This window comes from Triticum aestivum, chromosome 4A (genome assembly GCF_018294505.1).
Source record: "Triticum aestivum cultivar Chinese Spring chromosome 4A, IWGSC CS RefSeq v2.1, whole genome shotgun sequence".
In the NCBI taxonomy this organism is placed as follows: Eukaryota; Viridiplantae; Streptophyta; class Magnoliopsida; order Poales; family Poaceae; genus Triticum; species Triticum aestivum.
In genome coordinates this window covers 741,429,522-741,448,720 of record NC_057803.1, presented here as the reverse complement: position 1 = coordinate 741,448,720, position 19,199 = coordinate 741,429,522, and positions in this window count along the sequence as shown.

Genomic DNA, 19,199 nt, shown 5'->3' with positions numbered 1-19,199 from the left:
AGTGATCAAAATGAGGACCAAAGGATGCACAACAAGAAGAAGATCAAAGCACGAAAAGCGAGAACGAACCACATCATATCATCATCTATGAAGCCCACACCATGATGTGCAGAAAGAGGAGCAACTTTCTCAAACTGGTAAGGACAGTTGGGGAACGGATTTACAACAAATCCTAACATGTACACAGTAACTGACGTTCACTTGTGATCCAGAACTGGAAGCTGCGACGTAGTGCAACACGATGTGCGCAATCCTTCAATCCTCAGCTTTATCTGCCCACGACGCGGCGCCGGCCGAACCCGGTTCTGCCTTTCGCCCTTGTAGACACTGGCGAGATCACCGGCACAAACTTTCTCGCCCATGGTGGTGAGGAGGTGTCTGGGACTGAACTTTCTTGGTTGGTTGATTGCACTTATGCTTGATGTATGCTCACTGCATGGTCTCGCCTATTTATAAGGCTTCAGGGAGCTATATCTTGATGCAATACATGCCAGCTAAGAGCATCTCCAGCCGCGGCCCCAACAAACCGCCTAGGCGACTTTTTCAGCGCCGGCGCCAAAAAAACGGTCCAGTCGCGCCCTCAGGACGATGAAAAGCACCGGTTCGGCCCATTTTTCCGCCCGGCGGCCGCAGGCCGAACCCGGCGCGCTGGGGGGGGGCGCTTGGGGGCTCCGGCGCAAGGGAAAAGCGCGGCTGGCCCACGCCGTCAGGTGAAAAGTCAAGATTTTCTCCCCCGACTCGCCTCCCACCCCCCGCGCTCTCGGCCGCAATTAGGTATATCCCGGCGCTGCCCCGCCGCCCATCACCGGTAGATAGCCATTCTCCGCCGGAAAAATAACAGAGGTTCGCCGCGACAGTCCCTCCGACCCCAGCTGGGTGTTTCCGGCCGCCGTTTCCGGCCGCGGAGGGGCAGTTTAGCGGCGGGTGCACGCCCACAGCGCGCAAGGTATTCGGCGATTTGCCTGCCTCGACGATGGACTCGGATGACGAGGAAGTTCTCGCCGCGCTGCTGGAGGAGGAAGCCGAGGCCGACGTCCAGGAAGAAGAGCATCTCATGGTGCTCGCCGCCTTCGCCCAGCTGCTGGCGAGCAATGAAAAGCCGCGGCGAGGTGGCTCGGCACCGGGGCGGGTGAAAGCAAAGAACCAGCATCGTCTCGAAGGCTACTGCATGCTCTACTCCGACTACGCCGATGCTCCACTTCACGGCGACATGACATTTCGGCGCCGTTATCGGATGAGCAGAAAGCTTTTCCTCCGGATTGTGAATTTCATCTGGGAGTTCGACAACTACTTCAAATGCAAGATGGATTGCACCGGCAAACTTGGATTCACCTCCATCTAGAAATGCACGACAGCGATGAGGATGCTTGCATACGGAGCTCCCGGTGACTCACAGGACGACTATGGGTGCATGGCCTACAAGTTCTGTCGGGCAGTGGTGGTAGTGTTTGGACCGCAATACTTGAGAACACCCAATGCGGAAGACACTGCTCGGATCCTAGCACGGAATGCAGCAAGAGGATTTCCTGGGATGCTTGGAAGCATCGACTGCATGCATTGGAAATGGAAGAATTGCCCATTTGCTTGGCAGAGGATGTACAAAGGGGCCAAAGGCGGTTGCAGTGTGGTATTTGAGGCGGTGGTCACACAGGACCTCTGGATTTGGCACTCCTTCTTTGGTATGCCAGAAACTCACAATGACATCAACGTGCTGCAGTGCTCTCGTGTCTTTGCCAAGCTTGTTGAAGGTCATTCTCCTCCGATGAACTTCGAGATCAATGGGCGGCACTACAACAAGGGGTACTATCTAGCTGATGGCATCTACCCGAGATGGTCGACATTTGTGAAGACCATCAAAAACCCTGTGCCTGGAGGCAAGAAGTCCCACTTTGCCAAGATTCAGGAGGCATTTAGTGTGCTCCAATCTCGATTTGCTGTTGTCCGGTACCCGCTCAGACCTGGTCGAAAGATCAAATGTGGGAGATCATGACCTGCTGTGTCATCTTGCATAACATGATCATTGAGAGCGAGCAGAAAGAGCCAGTGTTTCACACTGAACCATACCACAGGCAGGGTCCTCTTACCCAAGTTGATCACCAGCTACTGGCAACCTGGACTGCCTACCTCAGTATGTGTCAGGAGATCCGAGACCCACAGGTGCATCATCAACTGCAGCAAGATCTGATAGAGCACCTATGGAGGCTCAAGGGCGACACCGGGCGCGATGTGTGATGAAATATGAGTTTTTATTTGTCGAACTATATAATTTGTATTGAACTATTTTGTTGAAGTATTTGAATTTTCTGTGATGAAATATGTGATAAAAAATATTTATGTTGATAATTGAACGCCGAGCCACGGCGAACCATGTCGAATATGGGCCTATTCTCGCCCATATGGGCCTTCAAGGGCATCTGTATGGCCAACGTCACCGCCGAGATGACCAAGGAGAGGAAGGTGTCGTGGAACTGCGCCGACGTCGAGGGCGTCTCGGCCGGCGTCACCCCGGCGCCATGCGCGCCTCTGCAGGGCACCCACGCCGGCTCCTGCCCGTTCCCCACCGACACGCTCGCCGTCGACAAGATCACCGTGCAGCAGTGCTCCTACTCCATCGCTTCCCCTGCTGCTTCTTCAGTGGCTGGGACAGAGTAGCTCAACCATATAGTGAGTATCCAGCTTCTTCCTGCACCAAGTAATGAGGCTAGATCTCTAAAGTGAGAACTGTAACAATAAGGAGCGTGTGGTCGAGTGTGCCATGGTAACTTTAGAAGTAAAAAAAGTTGTTGTGGGTAACTTACTGTTTCAATGCATAAAGAGCTACAAATTTAGAATTGTCATTTTTGTTGTTCATCGGTGTTTATCGCAGGCATTGCAAGGCAGACCGTCAAAGCGCAGCTTTGTTGCCTATTATTGGATAAAAAGATCGAAGGTGAACCAGAATACCACAAACCATACCAAGTCGACCTCGCAATCACCACCATACTCACAATTTATACTGAAGAGTCAAAAGATTGAGCAAATAAACCTCTTGTATCGAGCACAAAAAATACTCACAATTTATATTCCAGAGTCAAAAGAGTAAGCTAATAAACCTCTTATCTGCAGCAAAAAATATAATTCATTATTTATATTCAAGAGTCACAATTTGTACTCAATAGTGAAAAGTGTAAACTAATAAACCTTCAATGTTTAGCCAAAAAACTCACAATTTGTACTCAAGTCAAAAAAGTAAGCAAAATAAACATCTTACGTGCAACACAAAAAATGAAAATTCACACGCAGCATAAAGAAAAAAGTGATGGTCCGTTGGAGTAGGCTGCGAGGCCCAAGTGGTCTAGGAGTGCAGCGGCCCGTTATCCTTCCACCGTTGGAAGCGGGCAGTTATCGCTGCTCTGTGAAGCCAGCCTCACGCTGTGCCTACCACATTATGGACCGTGAGGCCTAGCTTTCGCTTAGGCCCCAGGCGGTCCACTACTCAACTTGGAACGGGCGGGCCAGCAGTAGCACACCCAGACCAGGCCTGCAGCGCTACAACAGCGTCCACACCACCTTAATGCCCCCACTCGGGTTACAAGCTCTCGTAACCGAGCTCGGCGAGTGAAGAGTGTGGAGACGGGTATTTAAGCTGGTCGAACGCCTCCTCGGTTGGCGAGGTGGGACTAAAGAAAGAGGAGTGTTGTGCTTCCTGCTGCAAGTGGGAGATATTTTTAGCGTGGGCTTTGGCAGCTTTAGCATTTGTCGTCTTGGGCCATGTGGACAAGGTTTGGGCAGCCCATTCGTGGATTCCAGTGCTAATTAGCATAGTGAACTTGCTTAGCAGAAATGGAAATTATTTAAAGGCGGCATGATTAAAGCTGGGACTAAGAAATACTTTAGTTGTAAGAATCCCAAACGCATATCAATTGGAAAACAGTCTCTAAAAGCGTAATTAGCTAATAAAAAATATGACGTGGAAGGTTAATTAGCCGAGAGAGAGAGAGAGAGAGAGAGAGACTAGTTCTGTATCTTGCTGATGATACAAGTCTTTGACTGATGCATCGTCAAGTACACCATCTAACACGCAATTTTCTTTTCGAGGGGACGTTTATCAGAAGCATTTTTGGCATCAGCATGAAGCCATCCAGGAGTTTAGACGATGAAACATCTGACGACGAGAGCGAGTCGGGTGATAAACAACCTGGTATGGTACTGATCAAAATGAGGACCAAAGGATGCAAGTACAAGAAGATCAGAGCACGAAAGGCGAGAACGAACCATAGCATATCATCATCTACAAAGCCCACACCTTGATCTTGATGTGCACAAAGAAGAGCAACTTTCTCAAACTGGTGTGCAGAAAGAGGAGCAACTTTCTGTGAAGCCCACAAGAAGCGAGAACGAACCACATCATCATCATCTATAAAGCCCACACCATGATGTGCAACGACTCCTAACATCATCTATAAGGACCGTTACACAGGGGAGGACGGTTTACAACGACTCCTAACATGTACAGAGTCACTGACATTCACTTGTGATCCAGAACAGGAAGCTGCGACGTAGTTCTGAGGAGTGCCAGGTGCTACATGTTTGTGAAGATCAAAATATGGTTGCCAACCTGTGATGTTCCCAGATCCAAAGTATTAGTAATATGTCTATGAAGAAGCATCTGATCATGCTTCTTCATTGGGGGCAATCAGAAGGTTCCTCCCAGCACTTAGTTGCTAATCATTTGCACTAATTGTCCTGTGTGATGATGCAACTGCTGCAGTCTAGTGGTTGGCCTTTACTGGCCTTGGTAGGGACACATGTATGTTAGAAGACATTATGGTCTGGTCTTGGTATGGACACATGTATGTACGAAGACATTTTGGTCAACCCTTTTATTGATAAATTAATACATGTGTCTCTCTAAATTTTCTTGAGGTGTCACTTTCCTGCTAATCATTTGCATTCCATGAATCAACAAAGTAGAGCTTGGTTGGACATACTGGTTAACTTTGTGTTAATTAATAGACTGATACATGGCTGTCTCCTGTGATTGATCATAACTTGAGAAGACCTCTGCATCTTTCTTACAGTTTCAATGCATACAGAGTTACAAATTTAGAATTGTCACTTTTGTTGTTCATCAGTGTTTATCGCAGGCAAGGCAGACTGTCAAACCGCAACTTTGTTGCCCATTATCGGATAAAAAGATCAGAGGTGAACCAGCATACCACAAACCATACCAGAGTCGACCTCGCAGTCACCACCATACTCACAATTTATATTGAAGAGTCAAAAGATTGAGCAAATAAACCTCTTGTATCGAGCACTTTGTTGTGGGTAACTTACTTACTATTTCAATGCATACAGAGTTACAAATTTAGAATTGTCACTTTTGTTGTTCATCAGTGTTTATTGCAGGCATTGCAAGCCAGACCGTCAAACCGCAGCTTTGTTGCCTATTATCGGATAAAAAGATCGAATGTGAACCAGAATACCACAAACCATACCAAGTCGACCTCGCAATCACCACCATACTCACAATTTATACTGAAGAGTCAAAAGATTGAGCAAATAAACCTCTTGTATCGAGCACAAAAAATACTCACAATTTATGTTCCAGAGTCAAAAGAGTAAGCTAATAAACCTCTTATGTGCAGCAAAAAAATATATTTCATTATTTATATTCAAAAGTCACAATTTATACTCAAGAGTGAGAAGTGTGAACAAATAAACCTTCTATGTTTAGCGCAAAAAACTCACAATTTATATTCAACAATCACAATTTATACTCAAGTCAAAAGATGTAAATACTCTCATACGCAGCACAAAGAAAAAAGTGATGGTCCGTTGGAATAGGCTGCGAGAGGCCCAAGTGGCCTAGGAGTGCAGCGGCCCGTTATCCTTCCACCGTTGGAAGCGGGCAATTGTCGCTGCTCTGTGAAGCCAGCCTCACGCTGTGCCTGCCACATTATGGACCGTGAGACCCAGCTTTCGCATAGGCCCCAAGCGGTCCACTACGCAACTTGGAACGGGCGGGCCGGCAGTAGCACACCCAAACCAGGCCCGCAACGCTACAACAGCGTCCACATCACCTTAATGCCCCCACTCGGGTTACAAGCTCACGCAACTAAGCTCGGCGAGTGGAGAGAGTGAAGAGGGCTATTTAAGCTGATAGAACGCCTCCTCGATTGGCGAGGTGGGACTAAACTAAGTTGAGTGTTGTGGACTGTAAGAGGTTTTTAGCGTGGGCTTCGGCCTTTGTCGTTTTGGGCTCATAAACGTCGCCATGCAGACCGGTACTAAAGGGGTGGTGGCAGGCTGGCGTCAGGCCGGGGCCCCGCGATCACCTTTAGTACCGGTTAATGGCACAAACCGGTACTAAAGGGCTAACCTTTAGTACCAATTCGTGCCACGAATCGATACTAAAGGGGTTTGACCTATAGTCCCGGTTGAAGACACAAACCGGCACTATAGGGCAATTTTCAAACACTACCCCCCCCCCCCCCCCCGCGTGTATCGCCATTTCAGTTTTGAAAAATACAAAAGAAAATGATAAAAAAATTCAAAAAATAAAATTCTTCGAGATGTAGTTATATTACTACATCTACTAGTTAGGAAAATTTAAAAACTTAAATTTGGACATGTTTTGCAAAAAGTGTAGGGAAAATGTAAAACGGCTATAACTTTTGCATACGATGTCGGAAAAAAACGTACAATATATCAAAAAATTCAGCACGAAAATTCCGCTCTGTCGCCTCCCGGAAGTCGGCAGCCGAATCGATCCGCCGGCTAGTGGAGGAGGTCGTCGCCGACCTGATGACCGAGGCGGCGCCCGACTTTTCGAGGGTGACAAGGCCCTGAGAGATGAAGACACAACAAGGTATTCACTTTTAGGCCGGATCGACAGGAGGAGTGAAGGCCAGAGAAAGATACTTACGCCAATACCATGACGGGCACCTTCGGCTGCCTCTGATACTTGGCCGCCTTGGCCGCGGCCTCTTGCCGCCTGGTCGCTGCGGCCGGATTCTTGGGCTTCTTCGGCGCGCTGCCGAACAGGGCAGTGCCCTGCTTCCGTTTACGCTTGCCACCGCGGGCGAGCGGCCCAGTAGAGGGACTGGCGCCGGTGTTGGCCGTGCTCCGAGTGGGGCGCGGCTCGTCCTCGTCATCATCGTCGTCGGGCCAGGTCTCCACACCGCCGCCTTCCTCGGTGCCGCCTGCTCCGCCGCCGCCGCCTGTTGCGTTGTCCGCTAGGGCGGCCACCCCCAAGTCGGGGTCATCCTCGTCGCTCACCGTCCTGTCCGGGTGGTAGTCACCACCCGGCCCCACGATGGCGGCTGCCGCCGCGGACATGTAAATCTACGCTCAAGAGAGGAGTCGAATCACAAGAAAAGCAAGAACAAAAGACAAATCCAAAGGAAGAAATTGAGGGACTTACGGCAGGCGGCGGATTGTGACGGGAGTATGGTCGCTTCCCGTACTGCCAGTCCACCTCCGACATCTTGAGGTCGGAGATCTCGTTCACCATCCGCGCTACCTCGGCCGGCGGCATCCCTTTCGTGCACAGCCAGCACGGGTCACGGTGCCCACCCATCCGAAAGATCGGATGAGGGCGGCTCTGGAGCGGGAGGATGCGGCGCTCGACGAAGGCGACGAGGAGATCGGAGGCCACGAGGCCCTCCGACTCCTGGAGCATTCGGAGTCTGCCGATGGCGGCCGCCGCGTCCGCTGACACCGGCTTCGGCTTGTACCCCCAGTTGGGCCGGAGCCCGGTGGGGGGGGGGGGCGGCCTCGTAGGGCGGCAGGTTCAGGAAGTCGGCAGCAGGATCTACGTTCTCAACATAGAAGTAGGACTGCAGCCACATCTTCATCGACTGGGTCAGCTTGATGGTCGGGAAGGCGTTCCACTTCGCCGGCCGGCGCACGGCGACGTAGCCGCCACACTCGGCCGCCGTCTCCTTGGCGGAGGTGCCGAGCTTCCCGTAGAAGAACGCTCCCCACAGCTCGATTGTGGGGAGGATGCTGATGTAGCCCTCGCACGCCGTGACCAAGGCGGAGAGCAGGGTCACAGAATTGGGCGTCAGATGATGAGGTTGTAGGTGGTTGAAGTCGAGGAACAAGCGGAAGAAGCCGCTCGCCGGGAGGCCGAAGCCGCAGAGGAAGTGCGAGCGGAAGACGACCCGCTCGTCCCCCTGCGGCACCGGCGAGATCTCCGTCTCCGGCGGCACCCGCGCTTTGACGAATGCCGCGATGGGCATCCGGTGCGTGTCGCGAAGGAAGGTGATGTGGTCCTCAATGACCGTCGAGCCATCCCAATCGCCGCCCTTCTCACGTGCCATGGCTACGAGCGGAGCTACGGGAGGGACAAGAGCGCAGCGGCGGCGGCAATAACTGCACCACGGCGACAAGCAGCAAGAGCAAGAGGAGGAAGAAGAAGTGGGAGGGGGCGCGCGTGCCTCACCGCACCCCTCCCCCCCTACTTATAGCCCCTGGGCTATGAAGCCGAGGGGACAGGCCGTGGGACGTGGGATTAACTGCGCCCACGCCCCCACGTCCCCATGATCTCCACGCAGACTTACTGCATAGCGAATGCCCGCGGGAATCGCAACCGCCCGTCTCGGCACAGTGGATCCGCCCGCGTGCCGAGGCCCGGTGGTGGCGGGCCCGGCCCCCTGTCACGTCCCATCAGGAGCATGGGGTGGCAGGCTGGCCGGGTTGGCGTGCGCCGCGTGGCGTTCCCATGGCGGGTGGCGGCCTGGGAAGCTTAGCAGACACGCCACCTATTCTCCCGCCATGAAGTTCGAAATTGGTCGACGACCCCGCCTTGTCAAAACCGGCTTCGGAAGCCGGCGCGCCGCAAGTCGGACCAAGGTGTCGGTGCGCCGCAAAGCGGATCATAGCACTCCCGGAGCTCGGTGAGGGGGGAAGCCGTTGAGTCTTCATGGCCCCGTGACCACGACGCCTCACCGGCTTCGGGGACTACTGTCGGAGTAATGGGCCATGGGTAGCCTCACCCAGGTCCCAGGATTTATCAAGACTTTGGGCCAGCTCCGCCTAGCTGGGCCCCAAGCTGAAGCTCCACCCTCTGGGGGGCCGGCTAGTCAGACGGCCGGCTACCAGAGGGCGGCCAACCCCAGCCCACACCACTGCGAGTGGCCGGCTCCAGCCCGCCGGCCTCTAGAGAGGGCGGCATCAAGCAGGCGGCCACCGCGCGGCCTCGGAACAACCGGGCCCCCATCGAGAGTACAAGTCAGAGCATGGCTACAACGAAGCACGCCGCCCCCAACGCCCGGGACAGGCGTGGCTACAGTGCTCCATACAGGCGGAGATCTCCGCATGACGGGGCACTGTGCCATGTCTCCCCTGACGTCACTTCGAGCAGGCGGAGTCCTGTTCCCCACGACTGCCTGTCGGTACAGCCTGCCGGTGGCGGGCCCTATCGGGCAGTGACCCCGTAGAAGAGGGCGGAAGCCCGACCAGACGGACTCGGGAGGGGCCGGCCTCCAGCAGGCGGCCATCCCTTGCCCCGAGGCAAGCATGCCATTAAGCTGATGAGACCAGGTATGGCTACAGTGACCTCCCACCAGGCGGCGGGACTGTAGCCACACTGAGATGCTATAGTAAGCAGCCACCAACCAGTCGACGGGCCCCAACGGTCGGCGGAGAAGCCAGAGGCTGGAGACACTGACAGCCGGGCCCAACACCCGGACGGATTACCATTGTACCCCTGGGGGGTAGGCCTATATAAACCCCCCAGGCCACCCATGCAAAGGGTTCCAATTCTGATAGAACTAGCCAGTCACCTAGGGCAGGGAGGAGCTAGCCTTGCCTTCTCCTACCGCTAGACACAGCTCAAGGAGCAACTTGTATCACTAGTGCTTTAGTGATCATGCGGAGATCCCGCAACAGCAGGAGTAGGGGTATTATCTCCATGGAGAGCCCCCAACCTGGGTAAAGTCCGTCGGTGTACGTGTCTACGCCTTATCCCGCTTCCAGGCACCAGCGACGTTCTACTCGCTCCCACCATGATAAGCCATCCATTGGCATATGTCGCACCCAACCCCCGACAAGGTGGATGAGATGTCTATTTATGTAAGCTGCCTTGGTTGCTTGCATGCACTTATGCTTAATGTCTGCTAGATTGTTGTTCCTTTGCCATGGACTATATTTGGATGATGTTCATTTTTTAAGTGCAACGCTGTATGCAGATTGTACACTGTAGTGTATAAACCTGTATGCAGTGTCTATGTGTATGAATGGTGTTCATTTCGTAAGTGTATAAACCTGTATGTAGTGTCTGTCTGTTGGCATGCGAAGCTTCTGTTGATGTGTTTTGTTCCATTCATGATTTGGGGTTTATTGTTTTCATGATTTCGTAAGTGTTATCTGCAAATGTTTAACTCATGAACAACCACTGTATGCACCTGCCAGGCCAAATGATTTCCCGATTTTGGACACCTGTGGTGTCTAGTACATGTATCATGTATATGTGCAGAGCAGAGAATGGTTGCCAACCTGTCATGTCCCCAGATCCAAGTATTAGTTTGTCCATCAAAAGTATATGTGATTATGCTTCTGCTAATCTCATGCTCGCTGCTAATCATTTCTGTTAATTGTCTTGTCTGATGATGTAGCTGCTGTAGTCTGGTGGTTGGCCTTGACCGGTCTTCTTTCAACACATGTGTTGTACACAGATTCTTGGTCAACCTTTCGTTGATAAATTAATCCATTGGCGTCTTATGTAATTGATCATAAGACCCCTGAATTTTTTTGAGGTGACACTTTTATGCTAATCATTTGCATTCCATTAACCAAGAAAGCAAAGTCTGAGTGTGATTAAACAAGACATTATGATGAAGGTTGGGACGAAGTACCTCAATTATATAGTACCCAGCTTCTTGTTGTACCAAGTCATGAGGCTATTGGATCTCAAGTGAGAACCGACCGGCTATCTTGGTAACTCCAGAAATCAAATTGTTGTGAGTAACTTATGATTTCAATGCTTACAGAGTTACAAATTCAGAAATGTCACTTTGCTGTAATCACCAGTGTTTGTCCTAGGCCTTGCAAGGCACACCGCTAAACAGTTGCTATATCGGAGAAGAAGATCGGAAGCACAAAAATGTAAAATAAGAGAATCACTAACCAGACAAAACTCGACCTTGGCACCATCACCTTGATAGTAAAGAAGAACTATAATTGTAACTTGTAGCCAATAAGAAGGAAAGGGAAAAAAAAGTGATGGTTCACTAGAATAGGCTGCGAGACCCAAGCGGCCTAGGAGTGCAGCGGCCCGTTATCCTTCCACCGTTGAAAGCGGGCAGTTGTCGCTGCTCTGTGAAGCCAGCCTCACGCTGTGCCTGCCACATTATGGACCGTGAGGCCCAACTTTCGCATAAGCCCCAGCGGTCCACTACGCAACTTGGAACGGGCGGGCCAGCAATAGCACACCCAGACCAAGCCCGCAACGCTACAATAGCGTAATGCCCCCACTCGGGTTACAAGCTCTCGCAACTGAGCTCGGCGAGTGGAGTAGGTGGAACCTGCTATTTAAGCTGGTCAAATGCATGCTCGGTTGGCGAGGTGGGACTAAACAAGGTGGAGTATTATGCTTCCTGGTGGGGAATGAGGTGGAGCGTTGTGCTTTGTGGCCTTTGTCATTTTGGGTTCATGAGCGTTGCCACGCGGACAAGGCTCTGGTAGCTCAAAAAAATGTTCTGGTACTGAAATTAACGTGGGTTTTTGAACTACAGTACTTTTTGAACTACAGTACTTGTCATTAGCACAATGTACTAGTGTTAAAGAAAAAACGTACAATGTACTTGCTTCACAGAATTAGCTCAAAAAAGAAACTTGCTTCACAGAAATGGAAACAATATAGAACTGCAACATGATTAGTTATGTACCTTATAAGTTATTGACGATACGCGTCTCGTTACGTAAACCGAGGTGCATTAATGACTCGCTCGATCCATTGTTTCCGTGGCATCATTTTCGTAGTTACTACACTTGAGGATGTCTGCCACCAGCAACCGACCCATTTTGCATCACTGACATCATCGCCAAGTTGAGGACGAAGCCATGAAGGATTCTTATGAAGCATGCGTCGTCAAGTTCAGATGATGAAGCATCTGACGACGAGAGCGGATCGGATGGTAAACAGCCTGGTGGTGATCAGAATGAGGATGCAAAACAAGAGCAAACGGCGCGAGAACTAACCACACCATCATAATCCATGAAGTCACACCCTGGTGTGCAGAAAAAGGAGGGACGTGTGCGACGTGTACGTGCGCCGGATGAGGCTCAACGGCACGAAGCGCGTCTTCTGGATGGCCGGCGACTACAAGTCCCACCGCGATGATGGCTACGACAAGACCGCCGTGCCTGTCGTGGAGAACATCAGCTACCAGGACGTGGTGACCACTGTTGTAACGCCCCAAGACCGGAGCTTCAGTTGCCTTCCAGGGTTTCCAGTTTTCGCCATGTGTTTCATTTGTGCCTGCCCTTTTATTTTTGCATTGCATCATGTCATCATGCCATCATATCATTAATTTTAAAAACCTCAACTAAATAAATTGTATGGATTTTTCGATCCATTTAAATTGAGGGAATTCACTCGTGATTTCTCTTTATAACATATTAAAGCCTCTCAATATTATTAGGGAGCTATAATAAAATATTACATTCTTTTGGAATTAACCAAAACACACTTGAAAAATCCCCACTCCCTTTCTACTTCAAGTTTGGTCCCCAAACTTTGCCAACATTTCTTTTCCCATTTATCGAGGCTCCTCCTAAATTCTCAACATTTTTGGACTCTTCTAAATCCTAGTCCTTGTTCAAACCTTTTAAATTAAATTCAAATGACTTTGAATTTAATTCTTGCAATCTTGCCCACTCCATTTTTCTTGGGTCAAGCTCATTTTTGTGAGTCCGGAAAAATTATCCCCTTGTGCTTTTTATTTCCCTAACCCTCCTTTTCTTTTCCTCTCTCTTTTTGCTTTTCTGTTAAAGAAAATATAAGAGAGAGAAGAGAGAGGTAAGCCCAGCCAGGCCTCTGGCCATTTCCTCTCCACATGGGCCGACCCAACCGGCCTCTCCAGCCGCAGCCCACCTAATCCTCCAACCTAGCCGGCCTCTTAGGCGCATTTGCCTGGAGGCCCATCCACGCCCCCCTGTAACCCTAGCCCGTGCATCTCTCCCTCTCGATTCCCTGCCAGCGCCGCCTCCTTCTTCTTGTTCGCCACCACGCACACCCCCAGGAGCCCGATCCCCCCATCCCTCTCCCTTGCTACCGTGGCCGCTCCCCTCGATCTCCTCCGTCTCGCCCCCCATCGGCCTCCTCTGCGCCCCACCTCTCCATCTCCCCCTCGCCCGCGATCCGAGCTATGCGCTCATGGCTGCGCCATGGCCGCCTACCTCCGCTGCCGTCGCGCCCTTCGGTCCCTGTGCCTCGCGACCGCGCCAAGTCCGCCCCGTCTCCTCGCGCCGGCCCTGCCGCCAAGCCCTGCCGCCGGAGCTCGCCTTCGTCCTGACTCCGGCAGGATCAGGGCCCTGCTTGTCGCGCCCCGCCGGAGGGCCACCCTGCGCGCGACCTCGCCGGGCCTTCTCTGCTGCCCTTCGCCGCGCCAAGCTCCTGCCTAGTCTGCATCTCCGTCGCCTGCGCCTCCAGCGCCTGATCCTGCTGCCCGAGCCGTCCCGTCGCGTCTCCTCCACCCCGCAGCCATCGCCGGAGCTGCTCCTTTTGCCGAGCGCCACCCCGAGCCCCAAGCATCGCCCCTGCTCCCTCCTTCGCCAGCACCCTGCCTCCTTCACGCCTCCCCATCAGCATCGCCGTGCCCCTGTTCGCGTGAAGCCCCTGCGCCACCACCATCAGCGCACGGCGTCTCCGACCCGTTCCGCCCCTTGCTGCTGCTGTAGGCCATGAGCTCGCGGCTACCGCACGGACGCCAAGACCGAGACCGCCCCGAACCACGTCGTCTCGCTGGATCGTCAAGACCATCTCGGTTTTCGCAAGTACCTCTACGCCCGAAGATGTTGGATGCGCCAAGTTCCACTACGATAGGCACCACTACTGTTGCTGAGAGTTTCGTCAAGTTCAACTACATCGACTACGAAACGTGAACGACTACCGTCACCGAGACCGCAAGTACCACGACTAACATGTACGGCTACACGACAACCCGCCAAGACCCTGAACAACTACCGCCGCCGTCGTGTACCACTACTTCTACTACCGTCGCCACGTGAACAACTACTTCCGACGACGTCCCGTGAACGCCTACTTCCTCTACACCGCTCCGAATGCGAACCGTCTCGTTTGAACGCTTCGAAGGTATAACCCGAAACGACCGCCGTGGACCGAATGCATGTTGTCTGAGATGTACCATATGTTTGCATCGTGCCCGTTTGTTTCGTGCACGTTCCTCCTCGTTTGCCATGCCGTTGACCTGTGGGACACCCGGAATCCGGGATCACCCCACCATCCATGCACGCATCCGCACGCCTCCTTTTGCACCGGTATCTCCGTGAGCTACCGGAACCGATATGTTGCCGTGGCATCATTTTCGGATATGTTGCCGTGGCACCATTTTTGTTTCGCCGCCGTGGCACCCTTTTTGTTCCGCCATGGTGACCAAATGCTTCATAACATGCTCATGTCAACATTTTCATAAAATTGCATAAAACTTGTATATGTCATCCGCATCATGATAACAACATTTAAAATGTTTAAACTTGTTGTTGCATTAAATTGCTAAATGCATATGGGGATTTACCGGATTTGTTGTTTTTATATCCGGCCCCATTTAAATTGTTTAGATGGTATTGTTAGTTTAATTATGCTTCACCTCTTGCCATGTTTAACAACAGTTAATATTGTTGGGTAGCTTAAACGAGAGATAACTAAATAATTGATGTGGTGTTCCATCAACATGCACCTCGTTGCATATTGAGCTCCACTTAACTTGTAGTATTGTTTGTTGCACTTTGCCATGGCATGCCTCATTAAACCGGACATGCATCATACTCGTTTGTGCTTCATGCCATGTTGATGTGTTTGTTGTTTACTATGTTGTTTGTTTCTTTCCGGGTTGCTTCTCTCGTTAGCTTCGGTTTCGTTCCGGAGTTGTGAGGATTTGTTCGTCTACGACCGTTTGTCTTCTTCTTGGATTCGTTCTTCTTCCTTGCGGGATCTCAGGCAAGATGATCATACCCTCGAAATCACTACTATCTTTGCTATGCTAGTTTGCTCGCTCTTTTGCTATGCCAATGCTACGATGCCTACCAGTTGCTTGTCAGCCTCCCAAATTGCCATGTTAAACCTCTAACCCACCATGTCCTAGCAAACCGTTGATTGGCTATGTTACCGCTTTGCTTAGCCCCTCTTATAGCGTTGTTAGTTGCAGGTGAAGATTGAAGTTTGTTCCTTGTTGGAACATGGAGATGTTGTTCCTTGTTGGAACATGTTTACTTGTTGGGATATCACAATATATCTTACTTAATTAATGCATCTATATACTTGGTAAAGGGTGGAAGGCTCGGCCTTATGCCTGGTGTTTTGTTCCACTCTTGCCGCCCTAGTTTCCGTCATATCGGTGTTATGTTCCCGGATTTTGCGTTCCTTACACGGTTGGGCTATAATGGGAACCCCTTGACAGTTCGCCTTAAGTAAAGCTCTTCCAGCAATGCCCAACATTGGTTTTACCATTTGCACTAACAACCTACCACCTTCCCTTGGGTTCTGCAGACTCAAGGGTCATCTTTATTCTAACCCCCCGGGCCAGTGCTCCTCTGAGTGTTGGTCCGAACTAGAGCCCTGTGCAGCGCCCCCTCGGGGAAACTCGAGGTTTGGTTTTAGTTGTACGGATTGCTCATCTGAGTGTGCCCTGAGAAAGAGATATGTGCAGCTCCTATCGGGATTTGTCGGCACATTCGGGCGGTGTTGCTGGTTTAGTTTTACCCTGTCGAAATGTCTTGTTGTACCGGGATACCGAGTCTGATCGGAACGTCTCGGGTGGAGGTCTATTCCTTCGTTGACCGTGAGAGCTTGTCATGGGCTAAGTTGGGACACCCCTGCAGGGTATTATCTTTCGAAAGCCGTGCCCGCGGTTATGGGCAGATGGGAATTTGTTAACGTCCGGTTGTAGAAAACCTGAAGTTGACCTTATTTAAAATACATCAACCGCGTGTGTAACCGTGATGGTCTCTTCTCGGCGGAGTCCGGGAAGTGAACACGGTGTTGGAGTTATGCTTGACGTAGGTTGCTATAGGATCACTTCTTGATCATACTTTTATCGACCGTGCTTTGCCCTCTCTTCTCGCTCTCTTTTGCGATTGTAGCCACCATATATGCTAGTCGCTTGCTGCAGCTCCACCTCATTACTCCATCCTTCCTATGAGCTTAAATAGTCTTGATCTCGCGGGTGCGAGATTGCTGAGTCCCCGTGGCTCACAGATACTTCCAAAACCAGTTTGCAGGTGCCTATATAACCGAGCAGGAGACGCAACCAAGCTCAAGGAGGAGCTCGATGAAGATCTTGCCCTTTGTGTTGTTTCGTTTTAGTTGATCAGTAGTGGAGCCCAGTTGGGGTCGATCGGGGACCTTTGTCGCATTTGGGGTTCTTCTTTTATTTTGGTTCCGTAGTCGGACCTTGATTGTATCTGGATGATGTAATGCTTTATTCATGTAATTGTGTGAAGTGGCGATTGTAAGCCAACTATGTATCTCTTTCCCTTATGTATTACATGGGTTGTGTGAAGATTACCTCACTTGCGACATTGCTTTCAATGCGGTTATGCCTCTAAGTCGTGCTTCGACACGTGGGAGATATAGCCGCATCGAGGGCGTTACAACTGTCGTCTGGAAGGAGGCCGCCAGGATGCAGGGCACCCAGGGCACACCCTTCACGGGCATCTGTATGGCCAACGTCACCGCCGAGATGACCAAGGAAAGGAAGGTGTCATGGAACTACGCCGACGTCGAGGGCGTCTCGACCAGCGTCACCCCGGCACCATGCGCTCCGCTGCTGGGCACCCACGTCGGCTCCTGCCCGTTCCCCATCGACACGCTCGCCGTCGACCAGATCACTATACAACAGTGCTCATACTCCATTGCGCTTGCTACTACTTCCGTGGCTGGGACACAGTAGCTCAACCATATATAGTGAGTATCCAGCTTCTTGCTGCACCAAGTGATGAGGCTAGATCTCTAAGTGAGAATCCTAACAATAAGGAGCGCGTTGTCGAGTGGCCGCCTTGGTAACTTTAGAAGTAAAAAAGTTGTTGTGGGTAACTTACCTACTGTTCCAATGCATACAGAGTTACAAATTTAGAATTGTCATTTGTGTTGTTCATCAGTGTTTATCACAGGCATTGCAAGGCAAATCATCAGACTCAGATTTGTTGCCTATTATCGGATAAAATGATCCAAGGTGAACCAGAATACCACAAACTATACCAGAGTCGACCTCGCAATCACCACCATACTCACAAATTATATTCAAGAGTCAAAAGGGCAAGCATATAAACCTCTTATATGTAGCACAAAAAGAATACACAATTTATATTCAAGAGTCAATAGAGTAAGCTAATACACCTCTTATGTGCAGCAAAAAAAAGTTCATTATTTATATTCAAGAGTCACAATTTATACTCAAGAGTGAAAAGCGTAAACAAATAAACTTTTTATGTTTAGCGAAAAAAACTCGCAATTTATATTCAACAATCACAATCTATACTCAAGTGAAGAGAGTAAGCAAATAAACATCTGACCTGCAACCCAAAAAATGAAAACACTCTCATAAGCAGCAGAATGAAAAAAATGATGGTTCATTGGAGTAGGCTGCAAGGCCCAAGTGGCCTAGGAGTGCAGCGGCCCGTTATCCTTCCACCGTTGGAAGTGGGCAGTTGTCGCTGCTCTGTGAAGCCAGCCCCACGCTGTGCCTGCCACATTATGGACCGTGAGGCCCAGCTTTCGCATAGGCCTCAGACGGTCCACTACTCAACTTGGAACGGACGGGCCAACAGTAGCACACCCAGACCAGGCCCGCAGCGCTATAACAGCGTTCACATCACTTTAATGCCCCCACTCGGGTTACAAACTCTCACAACTGAGCTCAGCAAATGAAGCAAATGGAGGTGGCTATTTAAGCTGATCGAATGCTTCCTTGGTTGGCGAGGTGGGACTAAAATAAGTGGAGTGCAGTGCTTCAGCTGGGGAATGAGGCGGAGCGTTGTGGAGAAGGTTTTTTAGCGTGGGCTTCTGTGCTCATCGGCCTTTGTCGTTTTGGGCTCATGGACGTGGCCATGTGGACATGGTTTGGGCAGTCAGTTGTTGGCTTTCGAACAGAGTACTAATTAGCAAAGTGAACTCCGTTTCTGTCAAAAAAAAAGCACAGTGAACTCCGTAAGCTCCCTGTCACGTCCCATCAGGAGCATGGGGTGGCAGGCTGGCCGGGTTGGCGTGCGCCGCGTGGCGTTCCCATGGCGGGTGGCGGCCTGGGAAGCTTAGCAGACACGCCACCTATTCTCCCGCCATGAAGTTCGAAATTGGTCGACGACCCCGCCTTGTCAAAACCGGCTTCGGAAGCCGGCGCGCCGCAAGTCGGACCAAGGTGTCGGTGCGCCGCAAAGCGGATCATAGCACTCCCGGAGCTCGGTGAGGGGGAAAGCCGCTGAGTCTTCATGGCCTCGTGACCACGACGCCTCACCGGCTTCGGGGACTACTGTCGGAGTAATGGGCCATGGATAGCCTCACCCAGGTCCCAGGATTTATCAAGACTTTGGGCCAGCTCCGCCTAGCTAGGCCCCAAGCTGAAGCTCCACCCTCTGGGGGGCCGGCTAGTCAGACGGCCGGCTACCAGAGGGCGGCCAACCCCAGCCCACAGCACTGCGAGTGGCCGGCTCCAGCCCGCCGGCCTCTAGAGAGGGCGGCATCAAGCAGGCGGCCACCGCGCGGCCTCGGAACAACCGGGCCCCCATCGAGAGTACAAGTCAGAGCATGGCTACAACGAAGCACGCCGCCCCCAACGCCCGGGACAGGCGTGGCTACAGTGCTCCATACAGGCGGAGATCTCCGCACGACGGGGCACTGTGCCATGTCTCCCCTGACGTCACTCCGAGCAGGCGGAGTCCTGTTCCCCACGACGGCCTGTCGGTACAGCCTGCCGGTGGCGGGCCCTATCGGGCAGTGACCCCATAGAAGAGGGCGGAAGCCCGACCAGACGGACTCG